This window comes from Eptesicus fuscus, chromosome 10 (genome assembly GCF_027574615.1).
Source record: "Eptesicus fuscus isolate TK198812 chromosome 10, DD_ASM_mEF_20220401, whole genome shotgun sequence".
Lineage (NCBI taxonomy): Eukaryota > Metazoa > Chordata > Mammalia > Chiroptera > Vespertilionidae > Eptesicus > Eptesicus fuscus.
This window is the reverse complement of record NC_072482.1, coordinates 83683839-83711636: the sequence shown is the minus strand read 5'-3', so window position 1 is coordinate 83711636 and position 27798 is coordinate 83683839. Positions and strand designations below refer to the sequence as shown.

Sequence of the window (27798 nt, the reverse complement as noted above, 5' to 3'; positions counted from 1 at the left end):
AAAGTAAACGAATCTGATCGATTGAATCAAGAATGGCATTGCTAAATAGGAACTTACTTATGATTCTATCCTAAGTTAGGTTCTTTTCATTATCTGTGTTGTAATTGTTAAATGTAGTTGTGATACTGTCATGTTTCCCTCATTTTAATATAGCTATATTTTACATAATTTATTTCTGGCTGTCCTCTGGGCAGACTGATAAATTCAATGTTTTGAATTACTTTACCTTGTCTATGTTTTGATTCATCTTTTTGTGTCTTCAAAGTCCTTTTGCCTTTGAAGATACTGTAACTTCAAAAAAAACTAAAATAAATAGATATACAGGCTCAATGCTAAAAACTTGGATAAAATGGTTATATTTTTCTTTCTCTCCTTTTTTTTTTTTAATAAGTATTATAGCCACAAGTCTCTTATTGAGGAAGTCCATCCCCTGTACTTCCTCCTCCTTGACCCCTTCTGGATTCAGTGTGTGTGCGTGCTACCTATGTTTGATGATGTCGCAAATGAAAGGACATTTCTTTAAGAGAACAGTCTGTCAGATGGGCCTTGAGACAGAGTTTGAGTAGCTAAGAATCTTGAGAACACAAGAAACAGCCAGAACTCAAAGTCTTATTGTTGGCCACAGCTCTTCCAGGCAATTACCACATTGGGGACAGAAACACGTGAGCACTTGTTAGAACAAATCTCCCTATGCCTCCACCTGAGTGGGGTGGTGGGAGCGGGCAGCAACTTCACTCGGGATTTTATTGTTTGCAGATAAAGCTGTCCAAGGCAGCTGCTTTATTCAGACAAACAAAGAAAACCAAATAAATGATGTGTTTATCTTTTGTACTCTTGCATTTTTATTTTTGGAAAGCACACATTTTGTTTCCTAGATACATTTGTTTAAGTGATATCTCTCTGTTTATACATTGCTTTGTTTCCTGGTATTATTTGTTGCTAAGTCCTTATGGAAACATATGTAGGTTGTAATGCCTTATCTATGCTTGTTGAATGAATGAATAAAAGAAGAACAGAAATATGCCATGCCGATCTGAAACATTTCTGAGAAATAAGTCATCTAGTCCCATCCCCTAATGCTAGCGAAGGAGGAAATGAAAATCTGGAGAGGCTGCGTAACTTCTAACTTGCTACATAGAAGGGGGCTAATGTCCATTTCCTTCAATTTCCACTACCATGTGTTTTCCGTTGGAAAAATACAACTACAGCTAAATTGATAGACTTTTTAAAAACTCTTGACTTCAGGATTGAGGAGGTTCTTACTTTAGTGCCTGAGCCTTTATGATCCTGTAACTGTCTAGACAGAAATATCTCTTAGCATAAGACTATGCAATAACCCAGAAATTCTACTTCAATATCTACCATAGAATAACACATGCATATAAGGATTCATAAAAACAAATATTTCAGCAATGTATATAATTAGAAAATCCTGGCAAGTACCTAAATGTTTCTGAATGAGGAGTGGTTAAATAAATCTTAATATTTTTATCCTATGAAATACTATGCAACAGCTAAGAAGAATGAGTCAGACCTGTTTGGTAATAGTAACATAATTCTAAGACATTGTACAATAAAAAATGAAAGTTATAAATAGTTCTGGATCCATATCACATTTATGTAAAAGGTATTAACAAAGGGTGGAGAATGAATATGATGAATTTGTAATAGAAATAGTTACCTCTGGGGATGGCAGGGCTAAAAGTTGAAGGTGGCTTTTCAAAGATGGCTTGATTTCATCTCCATGTCTTAAACCTGTAAAAAATAGAATGCATTCATGAATTAGTTGTGTAATGTAAAAAATGTTTCTTAAAAGCTCACTATCCAGGCATGTAGGAAGCGTCTCATTGCTTCTAGCCCAGCCACCAGCATTATGAGAATAGAGCTTACATGAAAGGGGCTGGATTTTGAAGATCGCAGGGCTCTAAAATGCTTGGGAGCACTGCGAAGAACGCTTTGTGCAACTTTTAGCAGGAATGGGGGTTAGCAAGACTCAGTCGGTCTGGAGTAGGGCCAGAGGTCTTACATTTCTAACAAGTTCCCTGATGGTACCAATTCTACTGGTCTGGGGAATCCTATCTAATAATAGACAAATATGCAAATTGACCATACCTCCAACACACCCACAAGCCACGCCCACAAACCACGCCCACCATCCAATCAGAGAGAGTATGCAAATTAACCCAAACCAAGATGGCTACAGCCACAGAGAGCAAGGTTTCCTAGGTAACAGAGGAAGCCAAGCTTTCTGCCAGCAGTTGCAGGCCTAAGCCTCCACTCAAGCTACAAAGTTTCAATTATAGAAGGTAAACAAATTCAAACAAATGGCGGCAGAATGGAGCTTGAGAGAGCAGGCCAGGGTTGCCACTGGCAACAGGGGAAGCAAAGCTTTCTGCACACCCTGGCCGGGCCCACCCGCTTAAGGCAACAAAGTTTCAATTATAACCCCAACACAAATGGCTGTGGGCCTCAGAGGAAGCCCCAGGCTTGGCTCTGCTCCAGGCTACAAAGTTTCAATTGTAGAAGGAAAATAAATTCCAGATACCAGGGCCTCCGCTTGCGTTGCCAGGGGGTGTGGCCAGCCTGCAAACCACCACAGGCCCCTCGCTCAGGCCGCCCCATGCCCCAAGGAAACCCCACCCTGATCAGGGACACCCTTTAGGGCAAACCAGCTGGCCCCCACCCCTGTACCAGGCCTCTATCCTATCTAATAAAAGAGTACTATGCAGATTGATCATCACTGCAACACACAATATAGCTGCCCCCATGTGGTCAAAGATCCTGCCCCCATGTGGACACGAGATGGCCACCACAAGATGGCCAGCAGGAGAGGGCAGTTGGGAGGCACCTGGCCTGCGAGGGAGGGCAGTTGAGAAGGACCAGGCCTGCAAGGGAGGGCAGTTGGAGGTGATCAACCCTGCAGGAGAGGGCAGTTAGGGGTGACCAGGCCGGCAGAGGAGGGAAGTTGGGGGCAAACAGGCTGGCAGCAGAGTGGTTAGGGGGTGATCAGGCTGGCAGGCAGAAGCGGTTAGGGGCAATCAGGAAGGCAGGCAGGCAAGCAGTTGGGAGCCAGCAGTCCTGGATTGTGAGAAGGCTGTCCGACTGCCCATTTAGGCCCAATCCTAGGGATCGGGCCTAAACGGGCAGTCGGACATCCCTTGAGGGGTCCCAGATTGGAGAGGGTACAGGCTGGGCTGAGGGACAACCCCCCTCTGTGCACGAATTTCATGCACTGGGCCTCTAGTCTCACATAATGATGTACGTAATACTGATATTTAGGGTTAGGTAAGGTTAATATTTTTATTTGAAATCTAAGAATGTTTAGAGATCACTTTCTCTCATCAACCTTCACAGACTAAAAGTATTGATGGTGAAGGTGTGTGGTACCAAGCTAATATTTTCATCCATATATTGTCCCTTTACTGAGAGGATTTGTTTACTGTAGTGAAACTAAATCTTCTAACACACCAGGCCAACTGTGTCTACTAATCTATGTACATGGGTTTTCGGGTAAATACAGAATTCTTTCATATACCTGTGCTGTTTAATTTTCTGTATGTAATTTGGATGCCCCAGATAGCTTGGTATGAACCTGAAGACAGGGTGGGAAAGAGTTGAATGCAGCAAGTTTACATGCTTTTTCTTTTATAATAAAACAGAAATTTGCAGAAGCTGTTTATATATAACTATCATAGAAATGGTTTTTGGGGAAAAGGTAACATGTATTAGTTGTCTTTTAGTTCATGTAAAAGATGAGATTCTCACTGTTGAACTGAGAAATAATTTTTATTTGTCCCCTTTTTTGAGATGCAGCCTCAGTGTTGCTATTAGTGGTGACTTTATCACATGATATCCCAGAGCATGACTTGGTATTAGACCCCTTGTTGATAATGAATAGCTTATAAAAGATAACATTCACAATTGTCAAGGTGCTTCAAAAGCAAGATAGTTAGATTTCCATTTAATCCTAATTAAGTCTGTGCTTGTTTGAATCTAATGAAAAAAAAAACTTACTTAATTTTAGAGAAGAATGTCAATATCCAGTACCATTTTATATGAAAATTTAGGCATAAAAAGTTAAGGCAATAGAAATTGTCAGATCAGAGCTCCTCCACTAAGTTCTCCAGGCAAGTTTTCCTCTGAGAAGAATGTAAGTGAAAAGAATTTCCCTTTTTTCTTTAAGATGTACTTCATGCAATCCAAAGCATTTATAAAATGTCCCTTATGTGCACTGAACTATTACTAAGTGTTTTTTGGAAAAGCATTTATATGAAAAATGAAACAAAACTAAAAGGCAAAAAAAAAAAATTACTAAATGGACTTCTGCTTCTAAGCAGGAAGGTGGAATAGGGACCAGATTTGACCTCCTGCCTGAAATTACTCAAAATCACCAGTAAAAGAAAATCTTAACAGATAATAAAAGTCATAGTTTGTACTTAGGACAAAGTACAATAACTTTTTTAAACTATTGAGGGAAAAATCCTTTCAACTTAGAATTCTGTATCAAAGTCCTCTTTTTTACTCAAAGGGTGTGCCACGCCAGCACAGCCACGGTTGAACCTGAGGTGGGGACAGGGGGAGGGTGTGTGTGAAGGATTAAAGAATACAGACAAGATAATAAAGCTGGGCCTAGGTGGGACACTGCTCTCTGATTAGAGAGACAGTGCCACTGCCTGCTAGCCGAGTCTTTATTTTATAGGCAGATTCCACAAGGCTAAGTAAGGGTGTGGACAAGAACGTTTACAATGTTCTCATGGGTTTTGAAGCTACTCAATTACTTGCTCCTGAACTCTATCAAGCCCATATCACTCAGGCACGTGGGACCACAGATTCAGACCATATGGTCAAGCTTACAACTATAGCCTTTGGCTATAATTGTACTGGGACTTGCACGTGGCTTTGCCATGAGAGGACCGGGTGCCTTCGCATTAGTCCGAGGCTGGAACCTTTCCAAACACTGTGGCCGCTGTCCACAAAAAGGAATCTTCACTATAGAGTTTGGAATAAGTGAGGAAAGCATGGGCCTTGTCTGGTAAAGCTTCAGTCGTTCCCTCTTCTTTCCTTCCAAATCTCTCCCTTCCTTACCTTATCAATATCTTATGCATATGTATTAATTGGTAATGCTAAGGTCTGATTTGTAAAGGGTCTTTGAAGATGTAATGACCATCAGGAGCTCCAGATGAGATCATAATGAATGGGATGGATCCCAAATCCAACAAGTGTTTTTATAAGAGGAGAATACAGACAACAGAGAAGAAACACAGAGAATATGGGCAGGTGTAGCCTTTGCCTAAAAAGGAATTTGGGAGCAGTCAGTAGTAAATTGCAGCTATCCGGGGCTCTGAATAGGAAGCCAGAGCACGGTATCAATGAGCTCACTGGTGTTAAGAAGACTTTGAACACCAGAGTTCTTGTGAGGGAGGACAAGCCACCTTCTCAGGAAGCAGAGAAGAGCACCTTAATGTTTGCAGCCGTATCTTAGCCATTTAATATGGGGTTTGAAGGACCTCCTTTTCCTTGTGAGAACTTGAAAAGTGAAACTTGATAGGCATTGTTTTCTGCTTTGCTTTGCCCCAAAGTTGTCAGCACTGCATGTTGCTTCCCCATCTGTTGATTCCAGGTGCAGATGAGAAAATTATGCAATTCCCACCTTCTCCAAACAGCCACCATTGGATCGAAGGGCAACCTTATGACTCCTGGAGAGCAAAAACCTCGGGGAGCGCGCGCAGAGGTCGGAGGGTCCAGTTGCAGCGTCTGGGAGCAGGGAGCGAAGCGGAATCCCCGCAGTCACATCAAGCAAATTCTTGACAGAACCTGAACAATCATCACCCAGAGAAACTGAGAACGGCCGGCGGACGGGGCGGGGGGAGGACTCGGGTTCTGCGACGATCACGGCTGATGAGTTGTCTGCTGATGCGCTCGCAGGAAAAAGAGTCCTGCACGAGGCGCCCACAGGGAAGAGCTGCCGTTGCGCCGGCCGTGAGAGCTCCTGGCGACCCGGGCCGCAGGCAGAGCGGGACTCCGCGTGGGAAAGCGCGCTCGGAGCTCGGGGGCGGGTCCCTGCGGCCGCTCCCTCCGCCCCCGGAGTCATCGCCCCCGCCCGGCCGCGCCTCGGCCCCGCAGCTCAGACGTCGCCGCATCCCTCCCCCGGCTGTAGAGGCGGCCGCGAGCTGGAGCCCGCGCCGCAGCTCCGGGCCACCGAGGCTGGGCGAGCCCGAGCGCAGGAGGACACCTGGCCCCGGCTCGGCGGGAAGCTCTGCGCGCAGCTGGTGCGTCCCCGGTGCGGGGCGGCGGGAGCGGGTGTCGCGGGTGCAGGTGGAGGGAAAGGACTTGGGGAGTTGGGGGGAGACTGAGCCAGCGGAAAGGTGGTAAGTGCAACTTTCCCATTTTGCGCCCGTCGGCCTTGGCATGGGGTGGGGGGTGGGGGGGATGGGAGGGGTGAGGGACGGGAGGGGGTTCATTGCCGATGCCCCTTTTGCTTTGGAGACCACACCACTCACATGCACTTTTAGGGCACTGTTAGAGTGAAAGGGGGCGCTGGGGTCTAGGAACATAAGTGGGGAGGTCTGGCCACCTGCTCTTTGCCCACTCTGACCTGAAGGGGGACACCGGTGACCTCCTGCCCTGAGTGGCCGAGCCCTTCGCCCCTCGCGCAGGCAGGGCCACGTCGTTTCCCTGGGGTTGCGCGTTCCCACCCCCCAGGCAGCTGCTGGCGACGGCGGGGGTCGCGGAGACCTGCGTGTCTTCAGCCAGGTCACCTCACCTCACCGGTGTGCGCTCATTCTTTGATAAGATATGGGGGTGCTTAGACCGGATGGTCCCCAGTGTCCCGGCAGCTGTGGGATTTTACCGGAGCCCAGGACTCCGGCGGGCGCCAGGGAGACACGCGTCTGTAACGTGGCCGCAGAGGCTCAGGAGAGTGGGGGGCTTGGGTCCTGACAGCTGCTGCTACCCCCACCCCCGCCCCCGGCCCGAGGAAGCTCCTGAAAGTGCCTCCCGGGTCGGGGTGAGCGACGGGGATGAATGTTCTTTACCCGCTGCCCTGGCTGGGGCGGCAGGTCCCTGCTGCGGGCGGCTGAGCCGGACCCGCCAGTCCCATCTCCCCGGCGCTGATCCCAGGAGCGCAGCCCAACCCGGTTCCTGTGGGAAAGCGCTTGGCCCGAGTGGGGGCACACGGGAAACATGTAAAAATATATAAAGAGAGAAACCCAAACACGGCAGGTGTTGTTGTTAGAGTCTGTCCCGGACTGGAAGGCGGAGATTCGAGCCTGACGACCACTGAAACATTCCTCTGGAGGGGCGGTGGAGGGTGGGGGGAAGGGGGCCCCAAAACAAAAAACCCCCGAAAACTTATATTAATGCTTCGGATACTGAAAGAGTATTGGGTTAGATTTACTTTGAGTATTGCATTTCGCTTTGTATGCATGTAGATTCAAAATCCAAGATGCCTTCTTTATTGACATTGCTTGCTACACATTTAGAAAAATTGTTCTGGGATTTACTATTCCAAAGCTCAGAATTCGGGTTATTAAAATGAGATCTGAAGGCCATAAGCTGACAAGAAGTAAGGGGTAGGTTCTGAGTCAAGGTTGGTTAAGACCAGCCTTGTGAATACCGTTTGTTTTCTGTTAGTAAGTATGTCCCCTGCTGGTCAGTGATAATCAGAAATTTCAGAATCGTATTAAGAACATAAGTTCACCTATATTTATTTTCACCATTAATTATAAAATTCTTTGCTTTATCTGTAGTTTTTTATTAAAAACAAAAGTAATGTCATAGATATGCTTTATTTCCCAATTAAGAAATCATCTTAATATATCTTTCATAGAAAATCATACTTTTAATGGCTGTATGGTGTTCTATTAAATTTTTAACTTATCCCTTTTGGTAAGTATGCAAAATTTCTCCAAGTTTGGTTTTACAAACAATATCATAGTAGATAACTATTCATAATTTTATACACTGCACAGAACTATTTGATTATTTTCTTTAAGGAAATTTCCATAGAATTGCTATGTAAGAGCATATTCACTTTTTAAAGACTTGTGATACATTCTGCAAATTATTTTTCAGAAGTCCTATAGCTATTTCTACTCAAAATACCATTTTTATTAACATACTAATACTGTGTCAACATTTTAAAATTTAGAAATCAGTGAGAAAAGAAAGCTCTTATTTTTATTTATTTGGTTGCTAATGAGGCTGAATATTTTTAGTTGGCCAAAATGTTTAACAGATATTTTGGATTTACTTTTATGAATTGCTTTTCTATATTCTTTGCCTATTTTTTAATCCTTTTTTGTTTATTTGTTTCAAGAGCTTTTTATTCATAAGGATATTAACTCTGTATATCTATTATGTTGCAATTTTTGAATCAGTTGATTTTTGCCATTATCTATTTGGTGCACATTGCTTTGCAGGATCCTTAAATTTGATCGATGTCAAAGCTGCTATCAATTTCTTCTCTCATTCTGATTTTGTTAAGCTTGAGAAGGACTTTCCCACTTGGAAAACTATTCATCTACACTTTTGAAAGTACTTTTGATGTCTTATTTAACATTTTTACCCATTGGAAGTTAATTTAGTAGGTTATCTAACTTTATAATTGCTATTTTTTAATGGCTAGTCATCCCAAATCCACTTGTTCCATAACTGATTCCTTCCCCACTAATCTATATATATAAAAGGCTAAGTGACCAACCGCCTGTCTGATCGTCCTACCGACTGACCACCGGTACATATGACGTGCACTGGCAATTTAAAAATACACGCTGACTTGCACATGCACCATATTTGTCCCCGTCTGACACTGACCTCCCATTTAAATTAATTCGAAGACAGTTTTCCCTGATGACAGCATTTGCGATGACTATTAATAAATCACAAGGACAAACTCTAGACAGAGTAGGGATATTCCTACCTGAACCCGTTTTCGCACATGGTCAGTTATATGTTGCTTTCTCTTGAGTTTGAAGAGCGTGTGATGTTAAAGTTAAAGTTGTAAATACTTCATCACAAGGGAAATTAGTCAAGCACTCTGAAAATGTTTTTACTCTTAATGTGGTATACAGGGAAATATTAGAATAAGTTTAATCAATTTATCAGTCATTGTTTTTATCAATGTTGTTTTATATCATGTTTTTGTTTTTATATCATGTTTTTGTTCTTTTTATATCATGCCTTTGTTGTTGTTATATCATGTTGTTATTGTTTATTTACTAATCAATTTTTATATTTTTATATACATTTTACTAATATTCTTTCATCTCTGACACTTCTACAGTATTATAGAGAAAGGGCGAATAGTGATATTAAAATATTTCTTCTAATTAATTTCCTTTCTGTGTGCACGAATCCGTGTACCTCCTGTGCCCCTCACCCCTGCACCTCCTTGAAGCCAAACTTCCTCATAGCTGCCCCTACCGTTGTGAAGTCCCACAGACTTTCCACTCATAAGCTTTCCTGGCTGCAGCCTCTTTGATCGTCTCCCTACGATGCCTTGACACACATCTGTCACTCACACCTTACCCCAGAAGTAAAAAGTGTGCCATGTCCCATACCATAGCTGGTGGCTCTCCCTAAATTCCCACATTACCAGTTTTGGAACATATCATCTTGTTAGCCCTAAAAAACCTAATTTTCTAATGATTAAAATCTGTTTTTATCATTTGTCTACTTATTTTTTCTCTTTGCCTTGAAATATTATTATCCTTTGTGCTGCCTCTTTCTGATCTAATTTCTGTTCTTTATTCTTCCTTTAAAATCATTCCATCATGCCTTTTGGAACACCTATTCAATCACAGTAAACTCCTCTTAACCTCCATTTTTTTCCTCTAGTCCTGACACTTGACTCTCCCCTGAGCATCCCACTTCCCCCTCTTTCTTGGCGACTGTTTATTATTTCATAGTTCATGAATCTCCGGGTTGGTCAAATGCCCTTCATGCACCTGTATCCCATCTCTAGATCATTATTTCTCCACCATCTTACTCATCCCTGTTCCTCTGAGCCATCTGACTACACTATCCTCTACCATTGCTCATTCCTGTTGTCTACTCACCACTTGAACAAACCACTCCTTCATTGAGCACTCCAGGAACTGATATACAGTTTTCTTCTCCTGTCCTCAATCTGGGGGACTCCATATCTACATCCAACGCCACAACCTATCAGTCTTTGAACTCCATAGCTCAAGCAGTAATTTTCTCTTTACTGCTCACTCAACCACTTCTGTAGCCACACCTTGGGTTTGCTATCATGTGAAATTGTTCCTTCCTAAAATTTCAAATTCAGAAACTCTCTGGGCATAGCATCCTATATATATTTTAACACCAATCCAAAGATTTACACCTACACTTGTTCATTGGGTTGGCCAATACTTTGACCCACCCATGCTCTTATTTCTTGAAGTCAGATATTTCTCAGTGGATTCCATTTTCATTACCACAAGTCAATGGAGAACCTAAGAATTCTGTGTGCTTCTGGAGAGTCCCTTAACACCCTCTCTCTTACAACTACAGTAACCTACAGTAACCTCAGTCTCACCACCACCTGCCTTGATTCCTCTATGACCTCATGACCCCTATCTTCTTGTTTGTGCAAATTATTGCAAAAGCCTTATACTTCCAAGTAGCATGATCAACTGTTTTTGTTTCCCTGGAACTGGGGTGTTTCCCAGGATGCCAGGTGGAATAAGTCCTTGACATAAAGACTTGAAATTTTTGAAAATTTTGAAATTCATTATTTTTTTACACGTCGCCTTTCAAGCTATAAGTTATTAGTTCATCTACCGTAAAGTACAGAAGATCCTTGAATAATGTTATTTTGTTATAACTTTGATGAGATACTGTAGGAACTTAATTCTTACTTATATCAATTATTGTATGGTAAAATTAGTTTCATTATACTGTATGTTGTTTTGCTTAGTCTCAGAATCTATCTATGATGTTAAGTGAGGATTTATTTATGTGATGGCTCTTACTGTTCCCCCTCTTAGGAATGCTATAGTTGCCTATGATAGAAAATCAGCATCAGATTGGCTTGAGGAGATAGGGAGAATTTATCAGATTTATGTAAACCAGACTTCAGTCACAGGTTGATCTAGAACTCAAATTATTTTGTAACGACCCAATTTCTTTTTACTTTTTGGCTCTACTCTTTTTCAATTTGGCTTTATTCTTGGGCCCTGCTTAGTGACAAAACTGCTATCACCAGCTCCAGGTCTAACTTCTCAAGTTTAAATTCAAAGAGAAAAAAGTATCTTTACTTAATAGGTTTGGCACCAGTCCTAAGATAGAGTAACTTACATCATGAACCCACTCTTTAAGCATTTGCTGGGTTGGAAAAACGTCCTAAGCTTGCTGGGATAGGTTTGAGTCACACACCACCTCTGAACTGATCACTGTGGCTACGGGCAGATATGGAACTCTGATTTGTCAGGTCTGGCTCTCAACTTCATTCTGGGAAACAACTGAATCACATGGAGTGAAAATAGAAGGGTCGTCTCTTCAAAAGGGAAATGGATGTCGGACAGGCAAACTTTTTTTTTTTATATATATTTTTATTGATTTCAGAGAGGAAGGGGGAGAGAGAGATATAAACATCAATGATGAGAGAATCATTGATGGGTTGCCTCCTGCATGCCCTCTACTGGGGATCGAGCCCGCAACCTGGGCACGTGCCCTTGACTGGAGTTGAACCCAGGATCCTTCAGTCTGCAAGCTGACTCTCTATCCACTGAACCAAATAGCTAGGGGCTGGCAAACTTTACTACCCTCCAAACTGGTGACAAACAAGTTAAAAACAAAACAGAGGCATAAACAGGCTCTGACTAAACCTGTAGCAATGTCTTATGAGTAAACAAGGTGAACATGATTAGTGTATAGGTTTTATGACATTTATTGTGACTGAACAGCAGTATTTCTTAATATCCTGATTCTTGATTATATTCCTTGTAGTTAAGTTGAAAAATAAGTAAGCTCTATGTAATTAAATTTTGTTCAATATAATTCTGTTTAATCACTATTAATGGATTTTTGTTTTAAATTCTGGCTATTCAAATAATATTTTGAAGATAAATAATAAATAAAAAGTTAATCTTTCTTTTTTACATAAACACTTTTGGAGCTAACATTTATAAAAACATATCAACAGATGATTTGAGTGGTAATAGTGGAACAGATAACTAAAGTAGCAATTTAAAAACTTTGTCATGAGGCCAATTCAACTTTTAAGTAGTCATGTGAATCTGAAGAAGTTTCCTAATCTCTTGAGATTCCAGTTTTTTGTCAACATAGTTACACCAGTATTTCTGAATTTGATTTTAGTTCTTCATCGTTAAATCAGTATATTGAACAAAGTACTTGCATTATTCTAATTAGAGTCTACAACTCCATATTTTAGTGCTATGTGTGTTCATTTATTTTTAGGTTCATTTCTGTGGGTGCTTGTAGATGTCCTTTATTTAAGTTTTTAATGAATTTCAGAACTCTATACATACCTATCTGAGATGAATGGTTACCAAATTCAAATAAGCAAATATTTATTTAAAAACACCCTCCTGAAAAAGAAAAAAAGAAAAAAAGCACCTTCCTGGATTTGGGTACTCATGTTAGTGATATGGTGCATATAAGAATGATTGACACTCCATCCTTTCTATAGGAAGCTTAGAATTCTATCCATTTGGGGGAGATGAAGGAAGATAATACACATAATAACATTTCTGCCAGGCTGATTGTCACTGGTGCCACAAAAGAAGTAAAAGGTGCTGTGGAGTTTCAAAGGAAAGAGAGATAAACTTAGAAATTGATCAGAAAGATTTTATAGAGGATGTAGTAATGAGGATGGTCTTTGAAGGACTGATGGAATTTCAATGAGTGGGCGAAACATTCCTGATTGGAAGAACAGTATGAACAAAGGTACAAATACAGGAAAGGAGGAGGCAGAGTTGTGTAGAATTTTAGGAAGTGGGAGAAGATAAGGGTAGAACGGTACATTGGAGCTGTAGTGAAGAATCTGAAATGCTGGGATGAAGACTTTAATGTGAAATTTGTAGCTAATTTGCATTCTTGAATGATTCTGAGTAGGGAGTTATATAATCAGTGGTGTACTTTATGAGTCAAAAAGTATTTGGGGGAAAAAGTATTTTGACAGTTTATGTGTAAATAAATACAACAGTTGTATACGTTTTTTGCTGATCTTATTTATTGCATTATTTCCTATTTCATTAATTTCTCCTCCTCTATCTAGCAATTTGTTCCTTCAGCTTTGTTTTTTAAATTTTATTTCTCATTTACAGTTTACACTTAATATTATTTTGTATTAGCTTCAGGTGTTCAGCATAGTAGTTGGACAGTCATATACTTTACAAAGTGTTCCCCCTGCTATTTCCAGTACCCACCTGCCACCATGCATAGTTATTCCGATATTATTGACTATATTCCCTATGCTGTGTGTTGCATCATCATGACTACTGTGTAACTATCAATTTGTATTTCTTAATCCTTTCAACTTTTCTCACTTGTCAACTTCTCTAAAGATCCAAGGATAGAGTTTAAAGTAAGGATTCATTCAAGGGTATCCCTCAGGGTAGGAGCTAGCTCTGCTCTGATTTTTATTTAGTGACAGTTGGAGAGCATTCCGAGGAGAAATGTGTCTAAGTTATGTAACTAGTCACTTAGGGCCCTTGGCCTCCTGCTAGCCTGGCCCTCTTGAGAGGCAGTGCTCTGGGAGCAGCTGGGTCAGACTCAGTGCTGTTGCCTAGCAGTCCCTGAGGACCAGTCATAAGGGGTTGTTGCTGAGCAACCAGGGGCTCATGGTGGCACATCATCCCCCATGCAGCTTTACAGCAGTTTCGGGCCTGCCCCCATGGGAGAAGCAGTACAGTCTGGCCGGGGGCCAAGCCTCCCTCAGAGGCACAAGGGTTGCTAACAGTAAGTATTTGACCTCAGAATCTAAGTCAATAACTTATGCTCTATGAACCTGCAAGCAATGTATGAGATTATTGATGGAAATTCAATTAACCATGAACTTGGTGCAAGGCAGGTAGTGGTGGCAGCTGGAGTTCTGATTTCAGGTCCTTTTCTTCCAGTTTCTTTCTCCTTCAGGCTGAGTTGCAAGGTAAATTTTCCGGGTCAATGGAAAGTACGTTTTCTTTATGCCACATTAAATATGTAACTTTTCCTATTAACATTATTTAGCCAAAGCAAATATTTACATTTGAGAAAAGCCAGCAAGCTAACTCTGGCCTTGTCAAGTGGGCTTACAATGGCAAATTATTTGACTCAATATCAAGGCAAGCACTTGCTGCTAATATTTGAGATACTGCTTTGAATTTTTTTTTCTGTATAGAAAAGTCAAACGATCACTCACCAGGACCACATCTTATTTTGTTTTTAATATTTAACCTAGTCCGTAAATGACTCTTCGGGAGAGTTGATAACATGTCGAAACTAACCAGCTCTTGAAAGGGGCTTGAGCTCTGCCTTAAGGACTCGGAGCTGCCGGTGTTGAGCAATGGCTTCTCCTGAAGATCTAGGCACATATTTGAACAGCCACAATGGAGCTCTTTCAGTGTCTTGGGAATAGCACACAGCTGCATCTGAGGCTAAATTGTAAAGCAGAGAAGCATGCAACTGTTAGATTTGAGAAATAATTAACATTGGCCAGCTAGAGGGACGTGGTATAGACCTTTCTTCCCTCCTTCCCTCCCACTACCTCTTCAGCCAGTACTTCTGGCCTTGGGCGGTGACTGTCTGCTGATCCAAAGGGTTTGGGAGCCACGACTTTGAGAGGGTACAAAGGGAAGCTTCTTCGTTGGCACTGGATCTATACTCTTGTATAGGGACCTATATTCTCTAAAAAAGAAAAACTAAAATTCTTCTGAAGAAGTACATACAGGTTTTTGTTTCACACACACATGCGTGCATACCCACTCATGTGCCTAAGTCATTCAATTAGAGTACTCCTGAGAAATCTAATAGTAATGGAACATTTAAATGTTTCTCTAAGATGCCTTATTCAAAGCTACTTAATATTTAAAAGTGATTTCTTTACTAATTGAATTATATATATATGTATGTGTGTATATATATATATATATATATAATTGGTAGGAGCATCCTATTTACTGTTGTTATTTAAGAGTATGAATAAATCTAAAACATATTAAGTACAGTATGTGTCAGACATTATTCTGTATGACAAAGTATGTCATTTAAGCCTCCCAACAACTCTATGTAATAGGTACTAGTATTTTACATATGGGGAAGTCTAGTCCTGCCCAGAAAAGTTCAGTAACTACACAGTAAAAGATTTATAATCAGAAAGTGGACATAAATCTCACTTTTTTGAGAAACAGGTTTCTATGTGCTAATGACATATATCTATATATCCTTCTATATATCATATATATTTTATATACAGGGTAGGCAAAAGTAGGTTTACAGTTGTGAATACACAAGGCAGTTTATTCTTGTATTATTATTTATTTGTAAATTATTATGTTATTTGTTATTATTATTAACCTACTTTTGCCCACCCCTGTATAAAAATGGCATATATGTGACAATGATATATATAAATGACATCCATTGTGGAGGTGAATATGAATATATATATGTATATATATATATTTCTGTTTATACTTACATGTGTATATACTACATATACTATATAGCATATATACAGGGTGGGGCTAATGTAGGTTTGCAGTTATTCATAGGGAAAATAATATAATGATACAAGAATAAGTTTTGTGTTTTGCAATACTCACAACTGTAACCCTACTTTTTTGCCCCACCCTGTATATACACTTTATATTGTACATACGGTATATATCTCTGTGTGTATATAGACCTGAGGCTATATTCATGTGGCAGTCTTAATAATTCACAAAAATTGTATTATGTCAGTAGGATTTGTGTTTGAGGCCACCCCAACCCCTCAGTGCTGCGTTCTCCCGCCTGGAGTGGAAGACTTGCTCCCCTATTGCAGTTCAGATGAGATCAGGGAACACAGAGTAAGCCTCAGCCTGGGTAAAGGCACTAACTTTCTCCTCCCACTGTCGGATTTCCATGAGAACAAAGCTCCAAGGGAACAGGAAAGAGTGGAAGACATTACATTTGGTGTAGGCTCATTGCCTGGTTTTCTCAAAACAGTACAACTTTCCTGTTAACCCACTGTGGTTTCATTTAGACAACAGCAGTGGGTTCATTTTCATGTGCTAGCAGAGCATTTCCACTGTCATGTCAACTTTTACACTTATGTCACTAGAGAATGTCTCCATTGAAATCTGTCCTTTATTGTGAAGCAATTTCACACAAATAATTTTATCAGCAACATTTATATTTCTACATAACTAAAATATCCATACTGAGGAAAAATAGCAAGTAAATGATAAACATTAATTTTGTTTTTATGGAAAATAAAGGTATAAAATAATTCATTGAATCTATTGCAGGGGGAGTGTATAGTAATTTATAAACATAATCTCATGTAATCCTCATAATAACTTCGTGAGGACTGTAAGGTGTGGCTGTTCCCTGGGATAAAAATGCACCTTGCCAAGTGCACACATTTAGCTAGAGCAGTGGTGGCAAACTCATTAGTCAGCAGAGCCAAATACCAACAGTACAACGACTGAAATTTCTTTTGAGAGCCAAATTTTTTCAACTTAAACTATATAGGTAGGTACATTGTTATTAACTTAATTAGGGTACTCCTAAGCTGGCCTTTGCTAAAAACTCAAGGGGCCAAAGAGCCGCATGTGGCTCTCGAGCCGCAGTTTGCCGACCACTGAGCTAGTGGGTGTGAAGTTAGGACTGGAGCCTAATTTTGTCTGTCTTTGGTCAGTTTGGATAGGAAGATTTGGCAGGAGCTGAAATACTCTGTTTAGATGAGCAAACTATCTTTGTTTTCATCAGGTATTTATAATTAGTGATTTAAAAAATATATCTTTAAAGAACATATTATTCCATACTCTATAAACACTACATAGAGATGGAACTTTTTTATGATTTATTTAATGAAAAGCATAATGCTAGCAAACAAGGAAAAAACTAATAAAAGTAGCACAAAAAAGAAAATCACAAAAAATTCATTGAAATACTAGATGCAGGAATATAGAAACGCACGAAATAGAATAATACAAAAATTATGTATATTCTATAAATGTAAAAATGGTTCAATATTGGGAAATATATTAAAATAATTGTATAGTCAAGACAAAAGAATAAAACCCCTATTTTTTTTTAACTTCCTAATAGATTTTAAATAATATTTAATAAAATGAAAGTGTATTTCTTTCTGTTTTAAAAATATATTGTATTGATTTCAGAGAGGAAAGAGAGATAGAAACATCAACAATCAGAGAGAGCCACTGATCCGCTGCCTCCTGCACGCCCCCCACTGGGGATCAAGCCTGCAACCCAGAATTGAACCTGGGACCCTTCAGTCCGCAGGCCGATGCTCTATTAACTGAGCCAAACTGGCTAGGGTGCAGTTGCATTTCTTTTAAGAAAATACACACACAACATAGTAATTTAGGAATAGAGAAATGTTATGAAATTGTGAAAAATCAATTTCAAGAAAACAGAAAAATGTTAGAGGCTTACTATATGCCCAACTCCATCATTTATAGTTAACATTCTATAAATTTCAGCCAATGCTGTACATTTTTAAAAAGACTAACATTTAAAAAATTCTTTATTATATATCCTAGAAACAGTTCTAAATACTTGACAAATATTAACTCACTTAATCTTCACAAGAATCCTGGAGATATGGACTATCATTATCATTTTACAAATTAGAAAGCTGAGTCCCAGAGAAGCTAATAAGTGGTAGAGCTGAATTAAAACTCAAGTGTCTTAACTTGTGAGTCTTTAATCTTTAATAGTATAATATGCTGCCTCTCAAAAGTTACAATTATTTGAAAAGAAGTGGCATCTTCTTTTTCTTAAAAAATGTATTTTTTACTACAAAATTCCAAGAAAATTAACTAAAGAACTATTAGAATAAGAGACTTCAGTTAAGTAGCCATACAAGAAAATAAATATATTTAAATCAATTGACTTTCCTATTACAGCTACAAATTGAAAATGATGAAGAAATCCCATTTATCATAGCAATGAAATATCACATATATATGAATAAAATATGTAAGATATGTACAAGAATAACTAAAATAAAACATTTTCCTGAGAAACACAAAAGATTAGCTGTAATGTAGATGTGTGTTGTATTCCTGGATGAGAATAATAAATATCGTAAAAATGTAGTGTCCCCAAATTAATTTATAAAGTTAATGAAAGTCAATTTGAAACCAAAAGAGATTTTTATGGAGAGGTTGGCAAAATGGCTATTAAGATTCACCTGGAATAATGGACATCCTGGGAAAATAAAATTTTGAAAATAAAGATTAATGGCCCTAGCCGGTTTGGCTCAGTAGAGAGTGTCGGCCTGCAGACCAAAGAGTCCCAGTTTCCATTCTGGTCAAGGACATGAACCTTGGTTGCAGGCTCCTCCCTGGCCCGGACTCTGGTTAGGGGCTCATGCAGGAGGCAACCAATCGATGTATTTCTCCCACATCAATATTTCTCTCTGTCTTTCCCTCTCTCTACTACTCTCCCTAAAAATCAATGAAACATATCCTCGGGTGAGGATTAACAAAAACAAATAAGCAAACAGAAAATAAAGATTAATGAAGAAGGAACTTCTAATTCTAAGTATTACAAATATTATAAAGTTACAATCACTAAGACAATATGGTACTTTTTACTAAAATAGAAACTTAGAGGAGCTAAATCAGCTTGAAAATTCCCAAAACAGATTTAAGCAAAATAAAGATAGCATTTTATTTTACAATTATCTGTATATGCGTGTTATTCATATGATATACAAATACATATCAGATTAATTAAGAAATAAAACATAATGAAACAACTGAAGGAAAATATATATTGGTGACTAATTTTATAATCGTGTCTAATATGACATTAAAGGCAGAAACCATAGGTGAAGATTGTTAGACTCGAACATGGACATATTAGAACTTCTTCTATACATATAAACAGAAAGGAAACTCAAGTAGCATGCATAACAATGTGTTTGAAAGTCCTTTTCTTGATGTTTGGGGGGATAGAACTAATAAACCTTAAATTTCTGACTTATATTCCAAATGCACTACATTTTGAAGGTTTACTAAGTAAAGCCCTTCCTGGGCTAGGACTCATGTGGTATTGTACCTGCTGCAGGCACAGAGCATCGCAGAAATGTTTGTAGGGTGAATATGTAGTATGCCCTTGTTAAAAATAAAGGTAGAGTTCGAGAGAAGACAATGTCTTAGAAATTAGGATTGTTTCACCTGAAAAGGTCAACTAAATTTGAGTTATAACATCCAGGAGAGTAAGGGATTTCAACTAGAGAGTTTTATACTTCTGGCATGTGCCAGAGCATCTCATTTCAGTAGAAGTGCTTTACAACATCATTGAGTAATACCTGAATTTTTATAATGCCTTAAAACATGTCACTAATAAAAATGAAATAAATAATTCCAGTTTTCTGTCTTCAATTATGCAGTGGATACTTGGAGAGGAGTGCCACAATGATAACATTTGGAGAGAAGTATTTCCCATTTTAAGGTAGAGTATGGTGCAGGAAAGATTGTTTTCTTAATCTTCCAGCGTAGCTGTTTTTTAATGCTGGGACCCCAGAACAAGTGGGACAGGAAAATGTATCATGGTCAATGAACAATGAAATGAAGAGAAAAAGGTGGTTTTGTGTGTGTGTGTGTGTGTGTGTGTGTGTGTGTGTGTGTGTGTGTGTGTGATATCAGCATGGACTTTGACAATCAATTCACATGAACCCTAACAAAACAGTGATTTTTTTTTTGTCTTGGATTCTATTAGGAAAATGACTAGACTCCAAGTCCCAAAATAGCTCATGAAAAGGGTAACCAGCAGGCCCATGAACTTCCTGGTCTTCTTGTTTATATCCATTCTGTCTCCATGTCCATTGGCAATGGGTTGATTCGTGGCCACTGCTGTTCCTCCTGAGGCCCCTCACTCTGTTCCAGGTCTTTCTGCTAGTGGTCCCTTGGCTGACATGGGCCATCCCCACCCCTGCCTCTGTCTCATCTGTGGTGCCCTTTAGTTCCCACGATCAAATTGCCCAATGTTCTGCATTCAGCCACGTTTCCCCTCCTTTCTAACCTGACCATTGTCCTTGGATCAGGTTTGTTTCTTCAACTCTCTTTACCCATCAACTCTAAAGAGGTTCTTCCCTCTCTGACACAAGGACTAGGACTGTTAATAGGTGGCATTTTATCACGAAACTTAGAGGTCTTGGTCCTGGGTGTTGGCTAACAGCCATCATCAATGCTCTTTTTATAAGAATTCATGAAATTACATCCTCGGCAGATCTATCCTGCTGGCTCATGAGACATGCCTGGAAAGGTCTGAATCTAAATAATAATAAATATTATTATTATTATAGAGTTTAGACCCTAGCTTCAACCACCACCCCAACAAATACTGGTTTAAGCATGACTATTTGTGCATAGATATCTATTTAGTTTATATATTATTGACCATCCTCAGAAAAAAGGCCTAGATGTAGCCAAAAGAAATGTATAAAATGTTTTCTTCTCATGAGTAATAAAAGCAAAAGACAGGCTTAGACATTTTGTGTTAAATAAGAATAACAAAGTCAAACAAGCACAAACCTAGAGGTAAAGAAATAAATCTTGTTAATTTTCATGCTCGCCCGGCTGTCACTTTTTGAAGACTGTTAAAGAACTTTTTGAAAGTGGTGAGTTCTGGAGGGTAAAATGGGTGACAAAGCAAAGAAAACAACCAGCAAACAAGAGAGCAGAACAGACAGCCCTTGCAAAGGAGAGGGAAAAACAGATACAAAGAATGGAGGTGGTGGTCCTTGACAGTGTAGCACTAATTGGTAGTGATCACAATAGAATCGCCATTTAATGCTCTCAGTGTCTGCAAACCCTTTCTCATTCCTTCGTCAGTATTTATTGAGCCCTTCCCCCGTTTACCCTGTGCCGGCACCTTTGGGAGCATTGAGGATACAGCGTGTACATGCTTTGCACTAACCCAGGGTTTGTGACCTGGAGATGCTGACCAGGAAAAAAGCACAACTGACTACAGGACTGTGAGAGACTGAAGAGAGCATCATGTCAGGAGTGGCTGACTGGTGGTTAGCACTTGGGGAAATCTTAGGGATGATATGCTAACTTGGTTCAATTATGTGAGGAATATCACCTGTTCTGTGTGATTGAGAAGGCAAAGCTTGGTTGAGTGGATGGGAATGAGAGGAAGACACATTTTTGTTTAATCAGAGAAATGGCTGCCTGTAATTATAAGAAGCTACCTCTGGTAACAGAGATGGTTCCAGAAGCTTGGTACCACTAGGAAGGAATGTGGCACAGGGGATTTATCTATGGGGTGGTGACAGGTTGAGGATGGAAGGTTGGTAATGAACTCATCCCTGAGGACAAAGGTTCCAGGATATGTTACTGAGCTCATTCATGGGAGGGACTCCCCTGATGACGATATAATGAAGGACTCTCAGGCTGCTTTGGAGTCAAGCTGACCAGCTTTGCACTTCCCTCTTAGACCTTGGCTAACTTTCTCACCTCTGAGTCTTAGTCCCTGCATCAGAAAAATGGGGATAGTAGTAGTATATGTCTCACAGGACTGTAGTGAGAATTGAATAAAATAATGAGTGTAAATGAACTAATTTAAAATGTTTAGCCTATAATAGGCATGCAATAAATGGGACTGTTATGGGGACCTGGAGTCTCGTCTTGGGAAACTCCTAGACTGCCTCAAACAATCCAGAAAGTTAAAATGATACCCATTAATGTAGTAAGTCCCTCTCTCCCTGTCTTGGGGTTTCTAAAAACAAAATATTTCTAAAATGTGCAGTGAGAAACAGTAAACACATAACATTAAAAAACAAATTGGGCCTCCTGGCCGGCGTGGCTCAGTGGTTGAGGGTCAACCTATGAACCAGAAGGTCACAGGTTCGATTCCCAGTCAGGGCATGTGCTCAGGTTGTGGGATGGATCCCCAATGCGGGGTTGCAGGGGGTGCAGGAGGCATCCAATCAATGATTCTCTCTCATCATTGATGTTTCTATCTCTCTCTTTCTCTTCATCTCTGAAATCAATAAAAATATATTTAAAAACCCCAAAACAATTTGGGCCAATTGTTGCATTTTGTTAGTATTTGCTTATTATTTGTCTGTTGTTGGAAAGATTCCCTTTTTAGCTCAGTCTGTAGCTCTTTGAATTATGCTAGGGGACCTATATTGTCACCCTCCATTTGTTATATTGGAAAGGATTTGGGACAGTGTGCAAGGACCTGTTCAAAGAAAGCCTGCTCATGCACTTGGATGAATTTGAGTTGCTAGGGCTTTGGCTGTAACTAAGTATCTGTGTTGCAATCCGTTTCTGTGTTTTAGTCATGTTGTTGGTATTGGCCATTGAAGAATTTGAATTAGCCATTAAGAAAGCCAAAAGGGCCTCCATTGGTTGTGCTATATCCTGGTTATGCCAACACGAGCCAATGAAACAATTTGTGATTGCCTGTAACCTCAACTCAAAGGACTGGCTGACTGCAAGTTGTGTTTACCAGCTGCAATAAATGAGCCATTTCCATACTCTGCTCACTTTCCCAGGTCTTTCTTGACTAGCTCCACCTTCTCTTTGATTCACTAGTCCATGTTCTGTTTTATATTATTGTATTTATATGTCAGACATTTAAGTCAGAGAAGAACAAGGAATAAAATCAACTCCCACCTCTCAGAACTGACACTCATTTTATTTTATAATATTTGCTTAAAGTATTTTTAAAGAAACAAAATCTTACAATTAGTTAAGTCTCCTTTCAGAAGCATCTATAAATTAGTGTATATTGTTCCAATCCATTTTATACTTTTGCCCATGTATTTATGCAATCATTTGAATGTTTAGTCCTGGTTGTGTTTTTAAATTTTACAAAAATAATATCACATTGCTTTTGAACGACACGATGTTTTTGAGATCTGTGTAGTTATATATAGTTCCAGCTCTGTTCTCCCTGGTGAAATGTCTGTTTTCCTTGATAAGACATTTGCTATTCACATCTGGTGATCATGGATGACAGGATGTTATTGCTGGAAGAGTTAGGAGAAAACATCATTCTAATTTATGTCTTTATGTATTGTCAGCACTGAGAACTTTTGAAAATGACAAAAACTAAGCCAAATGGGAAGTTGGGAAAATGGAAGTAAACTAGGACTCTCCCAGGCAAGTCACAATGGAGGATTAGCCTGCATCTGAAGAAAACAAGGTTGTGGGAGTGAAATGACTTTCTGAGTAGCACAGTTGGTTTAATGCAGTCCTTGAAATACTCAGCCCAAGTCTCCAAAGCAAACAATTGCTTGGGGTAACATCCAGAAGATATATACCTTTCCAGCCCATTGTTTTTTTTCATCATGCTCTTTCTTATGTTTAAAAATGATGTAGAATATGCATAGCCCATGGACATGAGCAGTAGGGTAGTGAAGACCTGGTTGGCGGGGGCGGGGGGTGGGTGGGGGGGGGGTTGTAGAAGGTAGGAGGAGGGGGGTAAAGGGGGGAAATTGGAGATATCTGTAATACTATCAACAATTAAATAAAATATTTAAATCACCCCCCAAATAAAATACTAATATATATATATATATGCAGAGAAGTAAGATAATGGATTCTTAAGGCCACCTCATCAAGGAAATGCCTAATATCCTGCCTTCAGAATGGCTAGTTACAGTATGGCTTTAATCCATCATATTTTTCCTTATGCTTGCTTTCTCCCTGCTCAGATAAATCTAATTACTGCCTCTTTCCACTGGATAAAGTCCCATTTGTTGCAATAGGTAGCAAAGTGTGGCCAGGTAAGTCAGGTTTCCTTGGTGATCAGAAGTCATCTTTTTTCCACTTATTTGTCAGCTTAGCTTTGCCCTAGTTGTCTTGATAACAGCTGGCTAGCTAATGAATGTGACATATCTGTTTCTGCAAGGTTTGGGTGTGCCAAGATCGTATGGGAGACAGAGAACTGACTCATTCATTAACCAGGGGTTTCGGTTCCAACTCAGGTCTGCAGTTTCCTTTACCAGGCCCAATCTCAGGTGTTTTTCATAGTAGGGTGATATTGTAATTATGTCATTTATAGTACATGGTGTTAGAGCAAATCAGTCATCATTTCATTTTTATTTTAAGTTTCTAATACAACTCCTAGGATCAAAAGTCTTGCAAATAATTTTTAAACTTCACTAATTTCAAATTAGTTATTTTTAAAAGTTGTTTTATACAGTTATAAGATAAACAAAACCAGTATTCTTGACTACCTGCTGGAAATGTAATTTAATTGCTAAAGTACTCTATGTAAGATACATAATACATTGAAAGTAAAGATTTAGCATGTGTTAAGTATCAAGTACCTAATTATGTACTTATAAAATTGGGGTAATTTGATTACTTTACAAATAAATTCAGCCTGTAAAATCCTAATGTACAGAGGGTTGAGAACACATGCTATTTTTGATTGATGTCAACCTTTTATTCTACATTGTACATAGCATAGAAATTGTAACTATAGTCATAAAAAATAAAAATCCGTCGGTGGGGGGAGTATAAGTGCTTGTGATTATTTTAAACACAACCCTGAAATTCAAGAATATAACATTTGAAAAGATGAAACCATTGTCCAAAAGCTGCACAAGAGCTGATTTTTGTTATTTGTGATTATTTTAAACACAACCCTGAAATTCAAGAATATAACATTTGAAAAGATGAAACCATTGTCCAAAAGCTGCACATGAGCTGATTTTTGTTATTTGTCTCTGATGATGCATCTTTAAATTTCTGGAAGACATCATGAATACTTTAGCCGCTGATTATTATTAAAGCCATTCGTGTATAACAATTCCATATGCGGAGGCCCGGCTGCTGCAGCAGGGCTGAAAGGATGATGTCCCTCGAAGTCATATAACCATTGTCTGTCTGTGAAGGCTCCTCTTTGGTTTAGTTTAGTTCGTGGTTGTATGTTCTTTGTGTGTCATGTGCAACATGGCTTCACTTTGTGAGCTGACTGCTAGGGGGTCACTGAAAATGAGCCACTTCACTTAAAATTTATCCTTTATATTAGCTTTTGGTGTTTAAGTATTTAAATGCAAAATATAGCTTAATCACATCACATCAATTTGTAATTTCAACAAGTTCACTATTATAGTTCTTTGACTGTTTCTCTTACGGCAGTTTACTAGCCCATTATATGGGAGTTTATAGTCTTTCTGACACTAGGTGAATGTTTGAATGACACAAAAGATTTTGTTGAAAGAGCACTGAACGATGTAAGTTTAATCTCTGTTCTATACCTTGCTTCACCACCATCTAGCTACACGAGTCTTAGGAAGTCATCCAGAGGTACAGAACGATGCACTGGATTGAATCACTGATTGCCAAATTTGAGTCCCACTTATTAGCTGTTTAATAAGTGCCGTTTATTAACTCTTGGTCCTCGGGCAAATTACTTCACCTCTCTGTCTCCAGGTTCCCATCTACAAAATAGAACTGACAATAGTACCTACCTTATAAAGTTATTAAGAAGATTAAATCAGTCTCTATTTGTAAAGCACTTAGCATAGTGCCTGTATGACTGTTCAATAAAACTTTAATGTGATGGGATTTCATTGGATTTGATGTCTCTTAAGAGTCCAGTTTGAAGATTCCATTATTTTAAGTTTCTGTTTCTTGCCTTTGTTTTGAACACACCTTTAACTTACTGAACTTATGCTGGTGAAGACATTGTTTCTATGTAGCGTGGTAGTGGCTAGATGTTTAACCATTGATCACTTTTTGTCATTTGTTTTAACCTAAGGCCCATGTGTAACTAAAAAATTGCTTGGAAATGTAGGCCAAAATCTACATACAGTATCTCATAGTTGTGTAGATGTGAGAGCCCCGTAACTGGGCTTGGAACTTGTTCTCACGTTGTGTGGACATTTTGTTTACCTTCTAAAGGGTTAATGTCACTTATTTCATTTTTCAATTTCTGTCTTTATAAATATTCTATTGGATGGCAGTCTGTTTGGAAAACAATGCGATGATTGCTTTTCACCTCTGTAGTGTCAGTGAAAATATTTCACTGTTTAACAGTTTTCTTTAGTACAGGTTGGTACACGACGTCTATCTTTTTGTCTTGTCACACACCCATAACTCTTGGTGAAACAATCCACAGTCTCTTTTAATTGAGCTTGATACCTGTGAAGTTGAAATATTTTGTAGGACATATAGCAGCAGTCTTACTTCAGAATAAGAGATTGGTGGTAGATGGATGGATTTGTTTGTTTGTCAAAGACAGGACGTGCCCACCAGCGTGAAAGAGACCATTGAAACTGGAACTCATTTCAGCTGATGGGAGAAAGTCCAGCCAAGATAGTGGGCTTATTATTTAGAGAGAATGATGACGGCAACAGGAGGAGGCGGTCCTGGCAGGCAGGGGGTAGGAATCCAGGAAAGCCAGCAAGGTGTAACAGATGGTGTCCCAGCTTGTGGGCAGGCCCTGGTGACACAGAGTCTGGAAGCAGGCGTAGATATCCAGGCAGATACACAGAGAGTCTGATCACAGATAGTGGGAGTCCAGGGTTGGGGCTGGGGCTGGGGCCTGATATTCAGAGGCCCATTTTGGAGGGAGTTGGAGAACATGGTAATCCCTGTGAACGAGCACTGACTTAATTTGGTGCGAAGTGAGCCCTTTGATCAGAGGCAATGCTGTGTGGAATACCATGATGATGAATTTTGGTATTCTGTAAATGGGTGGATAGTAGTTTTGGCAGCAGTAAAGAAAATTGATATCCAGAGTGTCCGTTGCAGTACGAATAAAACTTCTCCCTTTCCATGATGGAAGCAGTCCAGGATAATCAATCTGCCACCAGATAGCTGGCTGATCATCCTTGTGCCATATTGGGAACTCAGTGTTGTATCTGCTGCTAGCAGATTGTACACTCAGCGGTGGCTGTGGCCAGGTCCACCTTGAGGAGAGCAATTCTGCGTTACTGAGCCCACGTATGATCTTCACCTCGGCCTTGATGACTATTATTCATATGCCCACTGGGCAATGACAGCAGTGTCTGGGGAAAAGGCACAGTATGCACAAAATAGGTCATCCTATCCATTTAATTATTAAAATCCTCCTGTGCTAAGGTGACCATTTGTTGAGCATCCACATAGGACACATATTCTTTTCCCATTAAGAGTGGTCTATTCATATCTACACAATGGAATACTACGCCGCTATAAAAAAGAAGGAACTTTTACCATTTGCAACAGCATGGATGGAACTGGAGAGCATTATGCTAAGCGAAATAAGCCAGTCAGAGAAAGATAAATATCACATGATCTCACTCATATGTGGGATATAATGATCAACATAAACTGATGAACAAAATTAGATCCAGAGACAAATGGCAGGGGAGGTGGGGGGGTGGTGGTTAAAGATCAACCAAAGGACTTGTATGCATGCATATTAGCATAACCGATGGACACAGACACTGGGGTGGTGGGGGCTTGCCCAGGGTGGAAATGGCTGGGGGTGGGGGTCAATCGGGAAAAAAGAAACATATGTAAAACTTTTGACCATAAAAAAAGAGTGGTCTATTCATATACCTCGTCCCCAAATTTTCTTTTTACCACATTTCCAATTATTTTCTTTCCAAATTACTGAGTATCCAGTCATGTCATTGGCCACAGCCTGTAAGTTAGT

General features: G+C 39.6%; 1 protein-coding gene across 1 annotated transcript in view; it reads left to right on the top strand.

Annotated features, from left to right (window-relative positions):
* Nucleotides 1-13853: 13853 nt before the first annotated feature.
* PKIB (cAMP-dependent protein kinase inhibitor beta) overlaps nucleotides 13854-27798 on the top strand; it is a 66487-nt gene continuing 52542 nt past the window's right edge. Inside the window, exons 1-2 of the mRNA XM_028142986.2 lie at nucleotides 13854-13929; nucleotides 19577-19638. The gene's annotated coding sequence lies outside the window, so the exon portion shown is untranslated. The remainder of the gene's footprint in view (nucleotides 13930-19576; nucleotides 19639-27798) is intronic.